The sequence below is a fragment of the Ascaphus truei genome, chromosome 19 (assembly GCF_040206685.1).
Source record: "Ascaphus truei isolate aAscTru1 chromosome 19, aAscTru1.hap1, whole genome shotgun sequence".
Classification (NCBI taxonomy): domain Eukaryota; kingdom Metazoa; phylum Chordata; class Amphibia; order Anura; family Ascaphidae; genus Ascaphus; species Ascaphus truei.
This window is the reverse complement of record NC_134501.1, coordinates 9,834,795-9,854,982: the sequence shown is the minus strand read 5'-3', so window position 1 is coordinate 9,854,982 and position 20,188 is coordinate 9,834,795. Positions and strand designations below refer to the sequence as shown.

The 20,188-nt window shown below is 43.6% G+C and overlaps 1 long non-coding RNA gene across 2 annotated transcripts; it reads right to left on the bottom strand.

Annotated features, from left to right (window-relative positions):
- Positions 1 to 13,566: 13,566 nt before the first annotated feature.
- LOC142469813 (uncharacterized) lies at positions 13,567 to 17,647 on the bottom strand. 2 transcript variants are annotated; one of them, XR_012789098.1, is made up of 3 exons: positions 17,217 to 17,647; positions 16,205 to 16,406; positions 13,567 to 15,349 (listed from the first exon to the last, which is right to left on the bottom strand). It is a non-coding gene; the product is annotated as an uncharacterized LOC142469813 (long non-coding RNA). The 2 variants fall into 2 exon arrangements; XR_012789099.1 differs by having other exon boundaries at positions 16,221 to 16,406.
- Between the last annotated feature and the right edge of the window lie 2,541 nt (positions 17,648 to 20,188).

The following is a 20,188-nucleotide window of genomic DNA, read 5'->3' as shown; positions in this document are numbered from 1 at the left end:
CGGGCAGATTTTAGCTGTTATTTATTTATTCTTCCAAAGTGAGGGGTTTTGACACAAGGTCCCCACATAATCCTTGGGGATTTAAAAAGGAAAATGAAAAGAGCTTTCCTGCCATTAATTGTTATATACTTTTTTTGTTCTGAAGGTAAAATATACTTGCTTTATTAAGAGAAGCAATGCTTTGTAATCATGCTTTTCTGGTATTTGTCTTTATATTTTCTATAATAAGGCTGTCTGTTAATGTGTGCATTGTTTAATACAGTAGCTTTATTTTATATAGCGCTTTCCTCCCAAGGGGACTCAAAGCACATCACAATTACAGCATAGAGCGCGGTACACAGCACATTGGGTTATTAGAGACAGACCCTGCCCAGATGAGTTTACAATCTATGATGTTGGTGCCTGAGGCACAGGGAGATAAAGTGACTTGCCCAAGGTCACAAGGAGTTATTGAACCAGGTTCCCCTGATTCAAACTCAGTGTCACTGTTTACAGATTCACTGTGTTTACTGACAAAGCCGCTTCTTCTCCCTTTAACCCCTGTAGCTCTAGCTGTGCCTGTAACACGTTGGAATGTATGTCTGTAGGATTCATATGTTATGTGTTACGGCACTGACAGATACCCAGGGAGAGGGGACTGGGAACATGTCTCGGAGAACATACATGACACAGCCCACACAGGGCAAGCCCCCCTTAAACAGCTACCTTCAATATTCATTTGTATGTGAAATGTATTGTGCAATGCAATCATTCTTATTGATCTGAAAGCGTAAGTACGGTATTTAGTAACCTCTGATAACCAGATTAACACTTAATATTGCTGCTGGAAACGGTTAACAATACCTCTGCATTAACTAAAGCGGTTTAACAAGTGAAAATGACGTGATATCTGGGTTTTAATACTCAATGGAGAAATATTTGTATTGATCGCTTTGTAAATGTGTATGCAAAGAAGTATTTATTACAATATTAAGTGTTTGCGCTTTTATTCCCGCTCTCTTATCACCGAAATTACTTAATCAATGGAAATGATGTGCAAGGAGGTTACCTGCGGGAGGAAGAGAGAGGCATGGAGTTATATAGGTATAGGAACATACCAAGGGACAGTATGGGAACATACCAAGGAACAGTATGGGAACATACCAAGGAACAGTATGGGAAAATACCAAGGGACAGTATGGGAACATACCAAGGGACAGTATGGGAACATACCAAGGAACAGTATGGGAACATACCAAGGAACAGTATGGGAACATACCAAGGGACAGTATGGGAACATACCAAGGGACAGTATGGGAACATACCAAGGAACAGTATGGGAACATACCAAGGAACAGTATGGGAAAATACCAAGGGACAGTATGGGAACATACCAAGGGACAGTATGGGAACATACCAAGGAACAGTATGGGAACATACCAAGGAACAGTATGGGAACATACCAAGGGAAAGTATGGGAACATAACAAGGAACAGTATGGGAACATACCAAGGAACAGTATAGGAAAATACCAAGGGACAGTATGGGAACATAACAAGGAACAGTATGGGAACATACCAAGGAACAGTATAGGAAAATACCAAGGGACAGTATGGGAACATACCAAGGAACAGTATGGGAACATACCAAGGAACAGTATGGGAACATACCAAGGAACAGTATAGAAAAATACCAAGGAACAGTATGGGAACATACCAAGGGGCAGTATGGGAACATACCAAGAAACAGTATGGGAACATACCAAGGAACAGTATGGGAACATACCAAGGAACAGTATGGGAACATACCAAGGAACAGTATGGGAACATACCAAGGAACAGTATAGGAAAATACCAAGGGACAGTATGGGAACATACCAAGGAACAGTATGGGAACATACCAAGGGACAGTATGGGAACATACCAAGGAACAGTATGGGAACATACCAAGGGACAGTATGGGAACATACCAAGGGACAGTATGGGAACATACCAAGGAACAGTATGGGAACATACCAAGGAACAGTATGGGAAAATACCAAGGGACAGTATGGGAACATACCAAGGGACAGTATGGGAACATACCAAGGAACAGTATGGGAACATACCAAGGAACAGTATGGGAACATACCAAGGGACAGTATGGGAACATACCAAGGGACAGTATGGGAACATACCAAGGAACAGTATGGGAACATACCAAGGGACAGTATGGGAAAATACCAAGGGACAGTATGGGAACATACCAAGGGACAGTATGGGAACATACCAAGGAACAGTATGGGAACATACCAAGGAACAGTATGGGAACATACCAAGGGAAAGTATGGGAACATAACAAGGAACAGTATGGGAACATACCAAGGAACAGTATAGGAAAATACCAAGGGACAGTATGGGAACATAACAAGGAACAGTATGGGAACATACCAAGGAACAGTATAGGAAAATACCAAGGGACAGTATGGGAACATACCAAGGAACAGTATGGGAACATACCAAGGAACAGTATGGGAACATACCAAGGAACAGTATAGAAAAATACCAAGGAACAGTATGGGAACATACCAAGGGGCAGTATGGGAACATACCAAGAAACAGTATGGGAACATACCAAGGAACAGTATGGGAACATACCAAGGAACAGTATGGGAACATACCAAGGAACAGTATGGGAACATACCAAGGAACAGTATAGGAAAATACCAAGGGACAGTATGGGAACATACCAAGGAACAGTATGGGAACATACCAAGGGACAGTATGGGAACATACCAAGGAACAGTATGGGAACATACCAAGGAACAGTATGGGAAAATACCAAGGAACAGTATGGGAACATACCAAGGAACAGTATGGAAACATACCAAAGAACAGTATGGGAACATACCAAGGAACAGTATGGGAACATACCAAGGAACAGTATAGGAAAATACCAAGGGACAGTATGGGAACATACCAAGGAACAGTATGGGAACATACCAATACCAAGGAACAGTATGGAAACATACCAAGGAACAGTATGGGAACATACCAAGGAACAGTATGGGAACATACCAAGGAACAGTATGGGAACATACCAAGGAACAGTATAGGAAAATACCAAGGGACAGTATGGGAACATACCAAGGAACAGTATGGGAACATACCAATACCAAGGAACAGTATGGAAACATACCAAGGAACAGTATGGGAACATACCAAGGAACAGTATGGGAACATACCAAGGAACAGTATGGGAACATACCAAGGAACAGTATGGGAACATACCAAGGAACAGTATGGGAACATACCAAGGAACAGTATGGGAACATACCAAGGGACAGTATGGGAACATACCAAGGAACAGTATGGGAACATACCAAGGAACAGTATGAGAAAATACCAAGGAACAGTATGGGAACATACCAAGGGACAGTATGGGAACATACCAAGGGACAGTATGGGAACATACCAAGGGAAAGTATGGGAACATAACAAGGAACAGTATGGGAAAATACCAAGGGAAAGTATGGGAACATAACAAGGAACAGTATGGGAACATACCAAGGAACAGTATAGGAAAATACCAAGGGACAGTATGGGAACATAACAAGGAACAGTATGGGAACATACCAAGGAACAGTATAGGAAAATACCAAGGGACAGTATGGGAACATACCAAGGAACAGTATGGGAACATACCAAGGAACAGTATGGGAACATACCAAGGAACAGTATAGAAAAATACCAAGGAACAGTATGGGAACATACCAAGGGGCAGTATGGGAACATACCAAGAAACAGTATGGGAACATACCAAGGAACAGTATGGGAACATACCAAGGAACAGTATGGGAACATACCAAGGAACAGTATGGGAACATACCAAGGAACAGTATAGGAAAATACCAAGGGACAGTATGGGAACATACCAAGGAACAGTATGGGAACATACCAAGGAACAGTATGGGAACATACCAAGGGACAGTATGGGAACATACCAAGGAACAGTATGGGAACATACCAAGGAACAGTATGAGAAAATACCAAGGAACAGTATGGGAACATACCAAGGGACAGTATGGGAACATACCAAGGGACAGTATGGGAACATACCAAGGGAAAGTATGGGAACATAACAAGGAACAGTATGGGAAAATACCAAGGGAAAGTATGGGAACATAACAAGGAACAGTATGGGAACATACCAAGGAACAGTATAGGAAAATACCAAGGGACAGTATGGGAACATAACAAGGAACAGTATGGGAACATACCAAGGAACAGTATAGGAAAATACCAAGGGACAGTATGGGAACATACCAAGGAACAGTATGGGAACATACCAAGGAACAGTATGGGAACATACCAAGGAACAGTATAGAAAAATACCAAGGAACAGTATGGGAACATACCAAGGGGCAGTATGGGAACATACCAAGAAACAGTATGGGAACATACCAAGGAACAGTATGGGAACATACCAAGGAACAGTATGGGAACATACCAAGGAACAGTATGGGAACATACCAAGGAACAGTATAGGAAAATACCAAGGGACAGTATGGGAACATACCAAGGAACAGTATGGGAACATACCAAGGGACAGTATGGGAACATACCAAGGAACAGTATGGGAACATACCAAGGAACAGTATGGGAAAATACCAAGGGACAGTATGGGAACATACCAAGGAACAGTATGGAAACATACCAAGGAACAGTATGGGAACATACCAAGGAACAGTATGGGAACATACCAAGGAACAGTATGGAAACATACCAAGGAACAGTATGGGAACATACCAAGGAACAGTATGGGAACATACCAAGGAACAGTATAGGAAAATACCAAGGGACAGTATGGGAACATACCAAGGAACAGTATGGGAACATACCAAGGAACAGTATGGGAAAATACCAAGGGACAGTATGGGAACATACCAAGGAACAGTATGGGAACATACCAAGGAACAGTATGGAAACATACCAAGGAACAGTATGGGAACATACCAAGGAACAGTATGGGAACATACCAAGGGACAGTATGGGAACATACCAAGGAACAGTATGGGAAAATACCAAGGGACAGTATGGGAACATACCAAGGAACAGTATGGGAACATACCAAGGGACAGTATGGGAACATACCAAGGAACAGTATGGGAAAATACCAAGGATGATATGGGAAGAAGAAGAAGAAGAAGAAGAAGAGGAAGAAGAAGAAGATAATGTAATAAGAAGTAAATGAACAAAAGCAAAGGTTAGAGTGGAACATTGGGGGAACATGAAAGAGGAAAGCTTGGGGGAGTGATAGTGCATCAAGTAAATGAGGGAGGAGGGAACTGACTGAGAAATCAATAAATCAAATATGTTATTGTCATTAAATTAAATCCTACATGTATGATGGCTGTAAGTTTTACTCTAACAATATTTCAGTACAGCTACAGTATATAGCACTAAAACCCTCTGTGATGGTAGGCCTTCATTGCTATCATAGCAGCTGTTCCCTTCAGTAGCCTAAGAGTTTAACGCATATAATCAGGACCCCAACAGAAATCATTGGACCCAGGACAAATGTAAGGAGCAGTGTGCCGTGTGGGGAGGAGGTATGGGCATGGGAAGGGAAGATGGTATAGGCTTGGAGGGCGGGGGGAGGAGAAGCTATGGGTCTGGGGAGGGGGGAGGGGAAGAGAAGGTCTGGACCTGGGAAGGAGTGATAGGTATGGACCTGGAGAAGGGGAGATTGATATAGGCCTTGGGTAGGAGGGGGAGGGGGGGGCAGGGAGGTCCATAGCAGAGGGGTCTAGCTACTGGGGCTGCTATAGGCCCAATGAGGGTGCCCTCGGATGCGCCTGCTGGAGCCCACGGAGGGGCAGCAGCTGGCTGAGGGCTTCCCCCGGGGTCTAGCAGAACCCCAATTGCATTGCATTGCAATTGGGAGGAACCCCAACAACCTCTAATACCGCATCTGATGAGATCAGATGCATTATAAGGAACCCCAACCCTTTCTAACAGCGCATCTGAGATCAGATGCATTGTAAATTCTTCTGTATTCGGTACTTTTTTCAAATGTCCTAAGAATTGCAGGGAACCCATAGGTTTCTAGGAACCCTGGATTAAAAACACTGACCTACAGTATAGAGATGTCCAGCTAAGCATTGTGTAGGATGAACTGACCCTTTAATAAGGAGTCACTGTGCCTGTGGTCAAGTGTGTTCTGTACTGCACCTACACGGTTTGTTACAACCGAGGAATGGTCATTGTGGCTGTGTGGTGATTAATCTCATGGAATTCTCCAGTTTTCAACATTTTATTGTTATGGTTGTTCATTAAATGGCATTTTTTGGTAAAAAGTTTCTCTAAGGAAAATGCATAATCAATTTGGCAGTAGACAAAGAAAACAGATAGAATATCATCTCCGTCTGTATTTAGCTTCCTAATAGCACATTTGATTACAGTCCTTAAAAGCTTTTATTGAATTAATTTCCTTTTTTTTTGTTCATAAACCTCACTAAGGGCTTCCCTGCCTGCATTTCATCCCCTCCCTTACAGCTATAGTTTGTCCTAAATTCTCCCTCATGGGGATACACTGCAACAATAGGTAAATGATCAATTTACATGCTGAATCTACGTGCCGACAACAAAGGCTTTTATTGCGGGGATAGAAATCAAATAATTGTCACCCAGAGTGCTAATTATGTCTGATTAATGTGAGATATCTACTAAAAGCACTGCGTGTCACAGCGATGCACCTCCCATTATGGAGAGCCAGCCGAGAGACCGTGCTCTTGTTTTCGATGGTAATAGGATTGACTTTTTGCAGCCGTAGTTCAGACATTTTATTAAACGAGATTCGGAAATCTATCTCCGTTGCGATTTGGAAACGATTTTTCCTCCTGCTCGTCGTTCAAATTCAATACCTTTATTTCGAATGCGTTTTGGAGTTACAAGAAGATTTAGCTGTTCACACAGCTTTATTCTGCTAAATGAATCATTGGCACCCGGTGGAAAATGTGGTGCAATTTCCACATGTTTTATTCTGAAGAACGGCCACTTTGATCCTTACCCCAAATTTGTTACATTTAAGCGCAGGCTCATTTTAAACGTATGAAAATAAAAGAGGGAACGCAGGGCCTCTTGGCTATTTTAGCGTGATCACTCAGATGTACAGTAATAAGCATGTGAGTACGCAGGAATCACGGGGAAAGATGGAACTGGGATTAATCTTTATTGAAAAGCCATTCCTGCATGTCTTTATAGCACATTACATTTCAAATGCAACAGCTTTACTGCAACAAGGCACTTCTGTGCATTCTAAAAGGACGATGCTTAGCTAAAGGTTAGAATAAAATAATAATTATAAATCCTGGGGTCATTGTGTCTCCAGACCACCATCCCCAGTACACTATAATCTCTGTGAACATGTTTTATTAATATTCTTGTTGTGTTCATGTATTGTGTCTATTTTGCATTTCTTTTCCTGGCACAAATGTTCTTTGGGTTTTAGAGCAGATGAATACACTCTGTTCTATGATAAAAGAATGAAGTTTTGGGTACACATTGTTTAATGTACAAGCAAAACACAATAAGATAGCAGAGCAGATGTATATTCCAGTGAGAATTCATTATATCCTGCTATTAAGACATGCCGAAAAAAAAGTATTTTCAATAGAAATGTTTACGACTGATGGTAATCCATTGTGTCTTTTGTCCTGATAAAATACAATCTGGAAAATGTTGCAAAGACTGTAAAAATTAATAAAATGTTCGCCGTACGAATAGGAGGACATGGATTATGTGACGAAAGCTTTGGCCTGGGCGTTATACGGGTCTGGCCTGATGAGAACCAAAAGGAAATGGGTGAACCTTCCGGCCTGAAGAAGAGTTATCCTTCAGCACTCATGGGTGGATACCCCATGGCGTGGTTAAGAGGTAAATCACGGAAATACGTGGCACGTCGCTGAAATGGGGTAATGGATGTATCATTTGAAACTGGAGGAGCTTCATCTGCGGAGATTTAAATATGTACGTTGGAAGCTTGTTCTGGATGCTGATGAATCTGTTCCAATCATGAACAAGTGACCTAAAAAAGTTAAAAGGATTTAGGCCGATACAGAGAAGTTTTCCTACAAAGGAACGAGAAAGATGCTTAGTGGGCTGTGATAACGTATAATGGACCATCATATCAGTCCGTGCAGCCTGCCTGCACCGACTGCCTGCCAGACACCGACTGCCTGCACAGCCTGACTGCCTGCCTGTACCAACTGCTTCAGCACACGTGGCTCTATCAGTCACTGCTTCAGCATAGGTGGCTAAATCAGAGCCCCCCCCCCCCCACATCATGGCCGCGCCCACCCAACCCGGTCACGCCCCCCACCGAAACAAGTTTACTGCAGAGCGCAGATCGCGGTGCAGTGACTTGCACGCACCGCCGGAAGCAAGGCGGCCGTGCGGGCGCGTGCAGCGGGGCCTTAGCCTAAGCCTCCCAACATACCACTTAGATTGTAAGCTCTTCTGGGCAGGATCTCCCTTTGCTTTATGTCATCATTTACCTATTGTGCTTATCCCCAATGTTTGTCATTTCTGTACCTTGTATTGTCACTGTTGGCACTACATGAATACAATTTGACATACATACATGAAGGCGCATCTGATGATTGCCTTCATGACCACTATGATAACCCAGGGGCTAATAATATTGTGTGCGTTTTTCACCTCGTCCAGTTAGGTTTCCTAAATGGCGGTCTCCGGTATGACCCCCTGGACAAGGTGTTATCCGGAGGACAGTGATTGCAGCATGGCAAATCTCTGGGGTTTATTGAATAGACGGAGTATGAGGGATGTCAGAAAAATGGCTCATTTGCATACTAATTTGCATCGCCGAGTTGGGTTGTATACGCAGACATGCATAAACCCCACTCGTGCATATAAATCTTTACACGCGGTGCACATGTGCATCATCATTAAAGAAACCCATTTCTCAACCAATGCATGGAAAAGCAATGACTTCTGATATACAAACTACTTCATGTGATGGCAACCTCACCCCATGTCCCATGAGGAGTCCTGATGGATTCGCAAAGGACAATAGTTCAAGCAGCACTCCAGGTGGTATTTTTTGCTTTGGTTATTTATTTATTGTAGTTCTAGGTTTGAAGCAGGGGGTTTCCGGAGCTGAACTGGGTTAATTTCGGCTCTGGGGACCCCCTACTTCCAGAGATGCTTACCTCCGTAGGGGGTGCCGGTATCTCTGCAGGTAGCAGCTCCGACTGGGCTCGTTGGGGCTAACATAATGGCTGCTTAAATATCCCGCGTATTGCCGGGTAAACAAGGGATGACATCACGACTTCCTATTGGCCCACGTTTTTTTTGCCGGATTTCAGAGTCTGGTTAGGAGTAATGGCAAGACTGACATAACGTGTATGAAGATAATGCAACATTATCTTAACTTTTCGTGATGTGAAGCAATGATACTGTATGTATTCTGGCCATTGTATTTGCTTATAATTGGCTTTAATGATACCACCAATAGTGGCCTTAGTTAAGGGCAAACCAGGCATCTGCCATTGGCCCCACAAAAATATTTTATTGGGTGAAGAAGTTAATATGGGTTTTAACATCCACCTAACAAAATCTGTTGTAACTATTTTTAGTAAGGTGTGTGTTTCTGGGTGTACTCCTATCTCCAAAATAACTTAGGTAAGTAATAGATTTTTTTAACGTATCCTATACTGATAGAATATCATACAATACACTAGAGAAAATATGAATATATGATGAGTTTTGTACCCAGAGAATGTGAGGTCTCCTGTAGAGCCGTCCTCCGTGATCCCCATCCCATGCTGGCTGTTACTGAAGCATCTACAGATATACTCCAGTATAATAACACCCATCTGGGAAAATAATATTGATTTTGACCCCTTCGTCCTTGTGGTCTTTTCATGTCCTGTCCATTCTCTGCTTGGACTATCTATAATGTAATACATTTGGACAAGATTACCGTTTGTATTTTGCTAATTAGGTCTTTCTACTGTTTAGTCAATGTCTCTTCTGTTCTCTTTGGGCGGGTGAAGTAACCTTAACAATCAGACTAATATATATGATTAGAGGATATATTTAGATTTGGATTAGTAATATAATAGAGAGGGGTGATATTTTCACCTGGGGGACCCTAATTGTGAAATAGAGCTGTCATTGGTTGATAAGATGAAACCCTTTGGATTGGGCGCATTCTCTTCCCTCTTTGATAGTGATCAGATTGATTGTTTTATACCATGCGGGCGTGAAGTTCATTCTGTAGATTGGTTAGGTCTGATCTGTGTAAGAAATAGGGATTTATATGCTATAATTGGGGTAGTTGAATAGAATGGAGATTTAGATCAGGGGGGCGCAAACTGGGGGGCAAGAGATTTTTCTGGGGGGGGGAGGGGGTGCAGCGGTTGCAGAGGCCCCGCACTCTTCCCCAAGGCATTTAAATTAAATGCCGGGGGATCGCGTGAGGCCTCTGCAACTCTCTACTTACCATAATTCAGCCGCTCTGTGACGCGTCACATGACCCCGCAGCGTCATTTGACGCAGCTCCAAGGTAGGTGTGAAGGTGCAAGCTCCGAGGCAGGCAAGACAGGGGGGCGCAGCAGCAAAAGTTTGTGCTCCCCTGATTTAGATGATAGGGAGCTAAAGGAGGACTTCATTTCCAATAAGGCTCAAAGTTACATTCCAATAAATATACCATTGAATTTGTTTACTCAATGAACTGGCTATTAGTATATATCCTATTATGATACATTCATGTAACGCTCCTTTTTGTCTTCGGAATAGAATGACATTTGCAAGTAACAGCATGTTACTTTTTGTTGGTTGTAACTTTTGAGTGCAGTGTTGATATAATGTTACATATATTATGTAAATTGTAATATTATTCACTCCAGTTGCAATAAATATTAATTACACTAAATGTATTATGATACTTTCATTGTCGCTTCGACAGGATAAAGTGACATTTATATCAGACTTGCCAAGTTGCTTATAGCTCATCAAATGCAAACCTCTAAGGGGCCCCCAATGACTCTTGCCTTTGGCCCCAAAAACCCCCAGGCTCCCTCTGATATCATGGTCTGGAGCATGACGTTATGTTCCCTGACGGAGCGTTGTGAATCTAGGACTTATCGTCCTCTTTCTAGGTTTCTTTCCAAGAGTTTTAAAATGGAAATGCAGAATCAACAAGAATGTCTGAGGAGCGGAGTAACAGCCAAACTGACTTGTATGTAAGTTTATTTTACTAGACCAGTGGTTTCCAGCCTTGTATTGGTGAAGGAACGCTATGTGAAATTCTGAGGAACCCCAACCCTCTAATAGCGCGTCTGAGATCAGATGCATTGTAAGGAATCCCAACCCTCTCTAATAGCGCGTCTGGGATCAGATGCATTGTAAGGAACCCCAACCCTCTCTAATAGCGCGTCTGGGATCAGATGCATTGTAAGGAACCCCAACCCTCTCTAATAGCGCGTCAAAGATCAGATGCATTGTAAGGAACCCCAACCCTCTCTAATAGCGCGTCTGGGATCAGACGCATTGTAAGGAACCCCAACCCTCTCTAATAGCGCGTCTGGGATCAGATGCATTGTAAGGAACGCCAACCCTCTCTAATAGCGCGTCTGGGATCAGATGCATTGTAAGGAACGCCAACCCTCTCTAATAGCGCGTCTGGGATCAGATGCATTGTAAGGAACCCCAACCCTCTCTAATAGCGCGTCTGGGATCAGACGCATTGTAAGGAACCCCAACCCTCTCTAATAGCGCGTCTGGGATCAGATGCATTGTAAGGAATGCCAACCCTCTCTAATAGCGCGTCTGGGATCAGATGCATTGTAAGGAACGCCAACCCTCTCTAATAGCGCGTCTGGGATCAGATGCATTGTAAGGAACCCCAACCCTCTCTAATAGCGCGTCTGGGATCAGATGCATTGTAAGGAACCCCAACCCTCTCTAATAGCGCGTCTGAAATCAAATGCATTGTAAGGAACCCCAACCCTCTCTAATAGCGCGTCTGAGATCAGATGCATTGTAAATTGTCAATATCAATACATATGTATTTTTATTTTAATAAATCAGTTCTGTACTATGAGAAAATACTTGTAGCATTTATTTATTTATTTTTAAACAATTTTTAAAGACATTTTTAATGTATTCTAATGTACCAAGCATTTTTGTTTCTATAGAAACCATTTACAAAGTGACACCCCCTTCCTCTTCTGAGACAGGCTATTGAGCCCTGCCCACTCTCTAGCAGTGCATCAATTGTATCTACTGTAGTAACTGCCTAGTCACATGATCTTCCACACAGAACTTTGCATCGTGGATACTGTTTTGCAGCAATAACTGAATTAAATAACCCTGAGCAAAGCGATCGATTACAGGAGACCGGATCAATCTGCAACTTAGCCAATCACTTGTCAGTGTGCAGATTGTATTGATGCACATATTGAATGGGAATTTGTTTTGTGTGTAAATGTTACTTATTTGTTGTTGGGATATTTGCTGCTGACATCTTATTGAAATATCTGTTGTTGTTTAGCTCACAGGAGCTAGAACATTCCCCTCTTGTAAGACCCATGTAAATTTGCCTGGGATTGTGATATTCGCAGGAGCTGTGGGGTCTGCGCACGGTGGGTTCAGCGCGTTACAGTTGATGTATTCCTGAGCTGGCTGGAGCCGTTTTCGCCACTTGTTATCTGACCCCAAGGATTAAACTGGCTGACATATGTTTTTATTTTTTCTTCTTTACCAAATTATGTATCTGCAAATCTTTCCGAACTCTATTGTTGCCCGAGTGCAATACATGAAATATTTTTTCCAATCTCTTCCCCCTCCCCCCCCCCCCTTCCTTTCAGCACTCCCGGTACGTGGAAGGTCAGCCTTTAAATTGGGCTCTTGCTGTCTTGCACTCGCCGGTTCCTGGTCTGCTGCTGATGGATGGTCCAGTTTGAATTCTGACATGCTGCCTTACTCCAGTGACCTGTGGAGGCTTACTGTACAGTGCAGTATGTCAGGCGCTTTCCCCCCCCCACCCCCCCCGCTTTCTCTGTGCAGGGGAAGGCGCGTGGCAGCTTGTAACGTGTGCCAATGTGCCTGTATAAATAGGTGAAGCGTACCTTATTAATAGTGCCTCTTACTAGGAGTATTCTTGGAGCTGGAGCGTACACATGTGGTGGCCAGACTGGGGGTATTAGTCAATAGGTTACTTGCAGAATGACCTTTGATGCTGGAATGGTCTTGAATGCATGAGGTTTAATCGTGGGCAGACTGCGCAGGTGCGTAGGCTGTACCATGGGGAGCACGACGGTTACAAGTTTCTATAGGGTAATATTTAATGTCGGTGACAACTGTATAGGGCAGGGGGACTCAACGGCGGTCCTCAAGAGCCCCCCCTCCTCTCCCCCCCAACAGATCAGGTTTCCAGGATATCCTTGCTTCAGCACAGGTGGCTCAATCAGTCCCTGCTTCAGCACAGGTGGCTCAATCAGGTTTTCAGGATATCCCAGCTTCAGCACAGGTGGCTCAATCAGAGGCTCAGTCTTCGACTGAGCTGATTGAGCCACCTGTGCTGAAGCTGGGATATCCTGAAAACCTGACCTGTTGGGGGGGGGGGGAGGGGTCTTGAGGACTGGAGTTGAGTGCCCTGGTATAGGGTTCTGTGACAAATGTACTGCCCAGAGCAGTTGTAAACAGCCTGTGTCACTGGGGGAGTTAGTCCGTTGAACCTCCAGCGATGTGCTGTGTTGGTCATGTTACTAATATTAACGTTATGTTATGCTCCTCCTGCTAATCTGTGATATCAGAGGTTTGCTTTCTTTGCTACTGCGTAAAAGCCAAGATTAACCATATGACACTCATTTACCTTAATGTGGCAAGCGAACTAAGAACTCTCGCCATACTGATCTGTGATTATGAGAACTCTCGCCATACCGATCTGTGATTATGTTGGTTTGCTTCCAACATAAAATACAAAACAACGTGTAAAAAAGATGGGATCCGTCTGGGATATTTCCACAATAAAGTCGTGAAACTGTGAACAATTAAAAGGGTCATTTGTTGCCTTGTTCTCTTGATGAATCTATCCTCCCTGTGTCAATGATAGATGGATACGGACACTGGGGGATACCAATATTCGTATTTTTCTATACTGGCCTTTGTGGTGGTTTGGCTTCTCACATTGCTCTCTTTTGTTCTCCTCTATGGATTTCCTTACCAGTATATATATATATATATATATATATATATATATATATATATATATATATATATATATCGTTTTAAAGCAGCAGTTTTCTCTGATCAGTATTTTTGTGTGCATTTTATTTTACGCAATCACTCCTTGCCCTTTCCAAACGGGGTTTTTATTTTTTTAATCTGATTCTTCGGTCGGCAGATACAAGCGTTTGAAATATTAAGTGCCTGTGAGGTTAAAATGAAGCTCTCCCCAGAGCCCAGTGTAGCCTAAAGGTTACCATGGCAACCTTAGATGCTAAAGATTAATACCATCATCGTTTTAACACTAGAAAAAAAATATATATATATACAGAAATTAATGTGCATGAATCAGATCATACAAAAGATCCCCTTGCATGGTAAATAACAAGAGTTTTAGGCTGATGCTGTGAATCCGATTCCCAGTGCCAGGAAGGCTCTCAGCTCAGGCTAAATGACTATGGCTCTGGTTTCCCTGACATGGAGAAGCAGTTTCACCCCATATTGAATTGGGGCCAGAAAGTGCGTGCTCCTTACCGTGCGATGTATACAATGTTCCCCCAACTTTCGGGCGTGGCGTTTCTGGCTTCTCACGATGATCTGCACCCGATGGAAGAAACCATTTCTTATATTTGATGTCGCTGTGCGATCAAAAATGGCGCCGTGCCAACTCAACACTCGCTTTCCTTCCTCCAACACTGCCCTGGTACATAGCGACCTTATTGTGTGCCGTCATGAAGATAAGACCGACGCTAGGGGGTTTAAAAAGCTCAACATACTATCCCTTTCTCTACGGAGAGCTCTCCAGTTGGGTAAGTAAAAGGTATCACTTCCACCAACATTTCCATGATCAATACAACTTTTTGATCATATTAAAAGGGAAAAATACGTCATCAGGACCAGGCTTGTGTCGTTTCTTCTGTTTTCATTCACATACATTTTAAAGCCAGGTGAGGAAAATATAAATACTTCACAGATTGTGCGCTATCGAAATGTACAGGTAAATAATTTAGAATCTTCTGCTTTGAAATGAACACCAAAGACATTCTTCCCAAATGTGCAGTACAATGGAACGAGGCCACTTTTCTCCGTCTGGGTATATGTTATCAGAAAAGCTTACTCGTCTGACTGCAATCTCGCTGTGAAATAGGAAATATTCAAATAAGATAAAAAGCCGGATATCATGAGTTTAGTAACATGTACGTTGCCATGTGATCATCCTATTTAGGACATAATGTATCAAAAATACACAAATACTGGAAACTGGAACGCAAATGCAGTCAAGCAAATATATCATTGCAATATTGTACCAAACTGTTCAGAGTAATAATAATAAGGGAAATATTTAGAATAGGATTAATAAAAAAATAGATAATTTTTTCCCCTTGTTTGTGAGCAAAGAAATATATCATTATGAAGAGTGGCCAATGTGGGTGAAATCCCTGAGATCAACTCCAGTCTTCAAGCCCCCTCAACAGGTCAGGTTTTCAGGATATCCCTGCTTCAGCACAGGTGGCTCAATCAGTCTCAGCATCAGCACAGGTGTCTCAGCATCAGCACAGGTGTCTTCTATCCCTGTGCTGAAGCTGGGATATCCTGAAAACCTGACAGGGGGGCTTGAGGGCTGTAGTTGAGACCCCTGCCTTAGATCTGTGCTGTTAAAATAGATGTTCTGTGACTTTGCTGTATACTGTGCTGTGACAAACAATGCATCACTTTACTCACATTATGACTATATCCAGTGGTCGACAAATCACCAAAAAATCTACTCGCCGAACAAAAAAATCTACTCGCCACCTAGTACCACACGTGTGCTGCTTGGGCCAATAGGAGCTCGCCACGATGTTAAATCCACTCGCCCGGGGCGTGCAAATGTATAGGTTTGTCGAACACTGACTATATCTATATATGTATATATATGTAGTGTAATAAGTCAGATTGGGCCTTATGGATACATTGAAACACAAGATGTGGAAATAGATGTTTGTTATTACTTTCGAATGTATCGACCTGCAAACGATAGTACAACAGCGCGTCGTTATCCTTCAGCTACAGCCTTCTTCGCTCAGCTGCCGCACACAGACAGAGCGATGTCATTCTGACTGCAGACTTCATACTGTGACCCGTCGCCTGTGCCGCAGTGATAGATGTTCACCTTTGATGACACGTGAAGCCAGTTGGCTATTTATTCTCTCGCTGCAGTGGGGGTGGGAAGGAGAACAAAGAGACGCTCCTTAGGTTATTGTTTAGTAAATTTGTGCGCCTGTTTCATAGAAATTAATAAAATGGCAGCCTCATTATTTTAGAAGAAAAATACAAAAAGGTAATTGTAACATTGTTGGATGCTGTGTGTTTGCCGTGCTTTATGTACGGTTTAGCATTATCCTTTAGTTCAATAGCTTTTAATCACTAGCTATGCCTGTTTGCATTCCCAATGTGTAAACCAGAGAACATTGCTTTTTCTGGGAGGTATAAACAAACAACTGATTTTGACACTGCCGAAAGGTATTGTTCTTATTGTTTTTTAAAGGTGCACCTTTTTATCACAAAGTTACCTTAACAATTCTAATTGTTAATAATAAGAATAAAAATAATAATGTCATCTCTGTAACTGCTGAAATTGATGATATCATTTGAGCAGCAACTTTTTAATCAACGACAGAGTCAGCTATGATGAAAATTCAGCAGAGAAAATGTGAATAATATCGGTGGCTTCATTTTCTTTGCTTTGCCTTTCCCTGCATAATGCGGAGCAGGGGCGGCCAACTCCAGTCCTCAAGGGCCACCAACAGGTCAGGTTTTTAGGATATCCCAGCTGCAGCACAAATAGTGCAGTGTTCAACTGAGCCACCTGTGCTGAAGCAGGGATATCCTGAAAACCTGACCCGTTGGTGGGGGGGGGGGGGGGAGGTCATCTGTGCCGAATTCAATGCCCCGCCTATTTTTATGTAGGCGGATACTCTCCACATTTGAAGAATACTACATTTGGCTTCTTGGTTATCTCACCTGCACACGATCTGGAAGCCCTGGAGGTGTATTCCCTCAGCACCAATTACCTTCATTTGATAGAAATTAGTTACATTATTGCTGGCAAATGTAGTTGTCTGCCAATATGTCACCGCTCTCCGGGGTCTCCTCCTGTCCCTGTCGGCTGCGGGAGGAGGAGGGGGGGGGGGGAGTCCCCTTTGGGAGCCCTGTCTGTCAGGAGGCAGAGCCGTGCAGAATTCCCAAGTTTAGAAGTCACACTTCCAAACAGAAAGAAAGGTTTTCTGCAGCTTGTCATTTGGCCCCGATTTCAACGTTCGGCAATTTATTCATAGACAGCAACTGCACAAACTTCTGCATGTGATGTGGAACAAGACATCTGTGTAGAGTTCTAAAGCCAAGAGGGGAACCTGGCAGACGTGCACTGAGACGCCGTGTCTCGCCGGAAGGCCACAGCATGCCCGTCCTTTCTTTATAGCCAATGATTGCAGACACTGGTCTGTACGTCAGTGGTTTTCAACTCCAGTCCTCAAGACAACCTCCCCCCCCCCCCCCCTCCGAACCTGTGCTGAAGCTGGGACTGATTAAACCACCTGTGCTGAAGCTTTGAGCCACTTGTGCTGAAGCAGGGATATCTTGAACACATGACCTTTTGGGGGGGGGAGGTGTTGAGAACCCCTTCTGTAAGTAGAGACAGACAGTGCACTTAGAAGGTAGCAGGAAGAGGTTGGGTTCCCCGTCTCACTATACTTCCTTTACAGCTGCTTCTCCAGCAGCTCCAGGAGGTCAGTGTGGGGAATCAGATAGAACAGAGCTTTTAGCTCATTTGTTTATTTTGTTATCAGGATCCGTGGTAACGCCTAAATCCATCTGCAAACCCAGTGTCTTTCTTGCCCTGCCTTTGCCCGCCACGGGTATCCAGCTCCTAGGTGCCTGTATGATACCGTGTGACGTTGCACCTCGTGGCTGTGAAGCCTCAGGGCTCAGTGAAAGTGAATGGCGGTAAGAGGCTTCCCTGACACGAAGCGATTTTAAAATTGGCGTTAGCGGTATTTAACACCAATTTTATTTATCGTCCTATTCACTGAAGCCATATTGCAGGAGTGGCCAACTCCAGTCCTCAAGGGCCACCAACTAGTTCGGTTTTAAGGATATCTCTGCTTCAGCTACTTGTGCTGAAGCAGGGATATCCTTAAAAACCTGACCTGTTGGTTGCCCTGGTGGACTGACGCTGGCCACCCCTGGCCATAGAGCAAGCAGTAAAGCAACGATAAGGGGCCTTTTAGCACAGCAAGATGTCACTGATCGCCCGCAAATAAGAATGTCACGGCTAATTCATTGTTTATAGACATTCACTAATCTCCGATACCCGCCGATATCGCGCCAACACCAACAACTATTGCCAGTTTTACCAGGACTAGCCAACCTAGAATAGATAAAAAAAAAATACATAATATAAACTTTATCAACCCAGGACTTGCTGGCCTCTTGGGCTAATAAGTGGTTAATATTTGCTCATTGTGATGTCATGCTTTTTGTATTTGTAGGCGGTTTATGTGGTATAGTAACTGCTTTGGTGCCTGAAGGCGTTGCTTTGCAATGTATTGGTTGCCTCTGACATCAAAGCGGTTAAATCATTTTCTTTTACATGGTAAGAAATCGTATTAGGTATCCCTGCGGTAGAGCAGAGTGATGTCCACACAATTTTATTGCTAGCGCTGATTAACACCAATGTTTAGGAGTTTTTGCGTGTTTTTTTACTGCATCTCGTCACAACCCGATTACAAATAAAAAAAATATTCGTTAATATGGACTCAATTTTTCCCCCATTCCCTCATCTCCGAAACCCCCGTTTTCTTTCTTTTTTGGGGGGAATTGACCATTTTTCCAACACAAATGCCCTCATTCAGATGTCATTTTTATTCCATAACAATCTTGCCTGCTCCTCACAGCATTCATCGTTTTCTAGCTCTCTCTGCTAAAACCCTCCCTGCGAGGAAGACGGGAAATAACAGAACGAGGATAAAAGGCAGTGAAAATATGTAATAAATGGTTTTGGGTGTGTGCAGTCTCTCAGGCAGCGCGTCTGTCGCTGCAGCTCAAGATGGAGGCTTCCCGACTTATCTAGAAAATGGCTGATTGCTCAACCGTCTTTAACCGTCTCCAGCTCTGTGCACAGCGTCTCCGAGAGCCCGTCAGACAGAAGCGACAGAAGATGTGACCTTTCTCAGTCGCGTGTGGAGGGGAGTGCGAGGGGGGGGGGGTAGAATTAACGGGATATGCTAGCACAGGAAACCTTGATGTACTGTATATAGCGCTCCTCCTTGTTACTGATGATATGATGCACCTCGGAAATATGAAAACCTCGTCAGGAAGGTCGCGCAGTAAATGTCAACGCAGGAACCCAGCTAGCAGCCATTTCCATTGGGGCTTAACTGCTTCACTGCTAGTGGAACCAGTCCTTCTTTCAGGGAGTGGGGGGGGGGGAGACATATTCAGCTAACCAAGCCAGGGTTAATATTTAGCGATTGTCACCATCATGGGTGGGTGGGGGAAGGGGGGGGGGGCAGGGGGAGTTTGCAAGAAGCAGTAGAGATTTCACAACTTGGCGAGGGTGAAAATGTCACCAGGATTTACACAGGACCGCGAGCGCAGGAGGCTCTTGAATTTAATGGTCCTTAAAAGTGGATATTAAAAAAGCGGAATGCACTTTAGAAATGGGCGGAGAAGTATTGCTAGAGAATGCTATGCAGGGCTTTGTAGCACTGTAGGCGTGGAAGCAACACGCGTGTTCCATAACCCAGTGTAGGGTCGCTAGGCAGCTTCTCCGAAAATACTGGACACAATGGTGAAAGGTGCGACACGCTCGAGACATACACTTGAGAGACACACACACACCTCTCTCTCCACTCTATGCTCCCTGCCGTTTCCTCCTCTCCTTGGCCTCACGCCCAGGCTCCTGACATCGCCGCCTGAATGGCTGCATTCCCCAG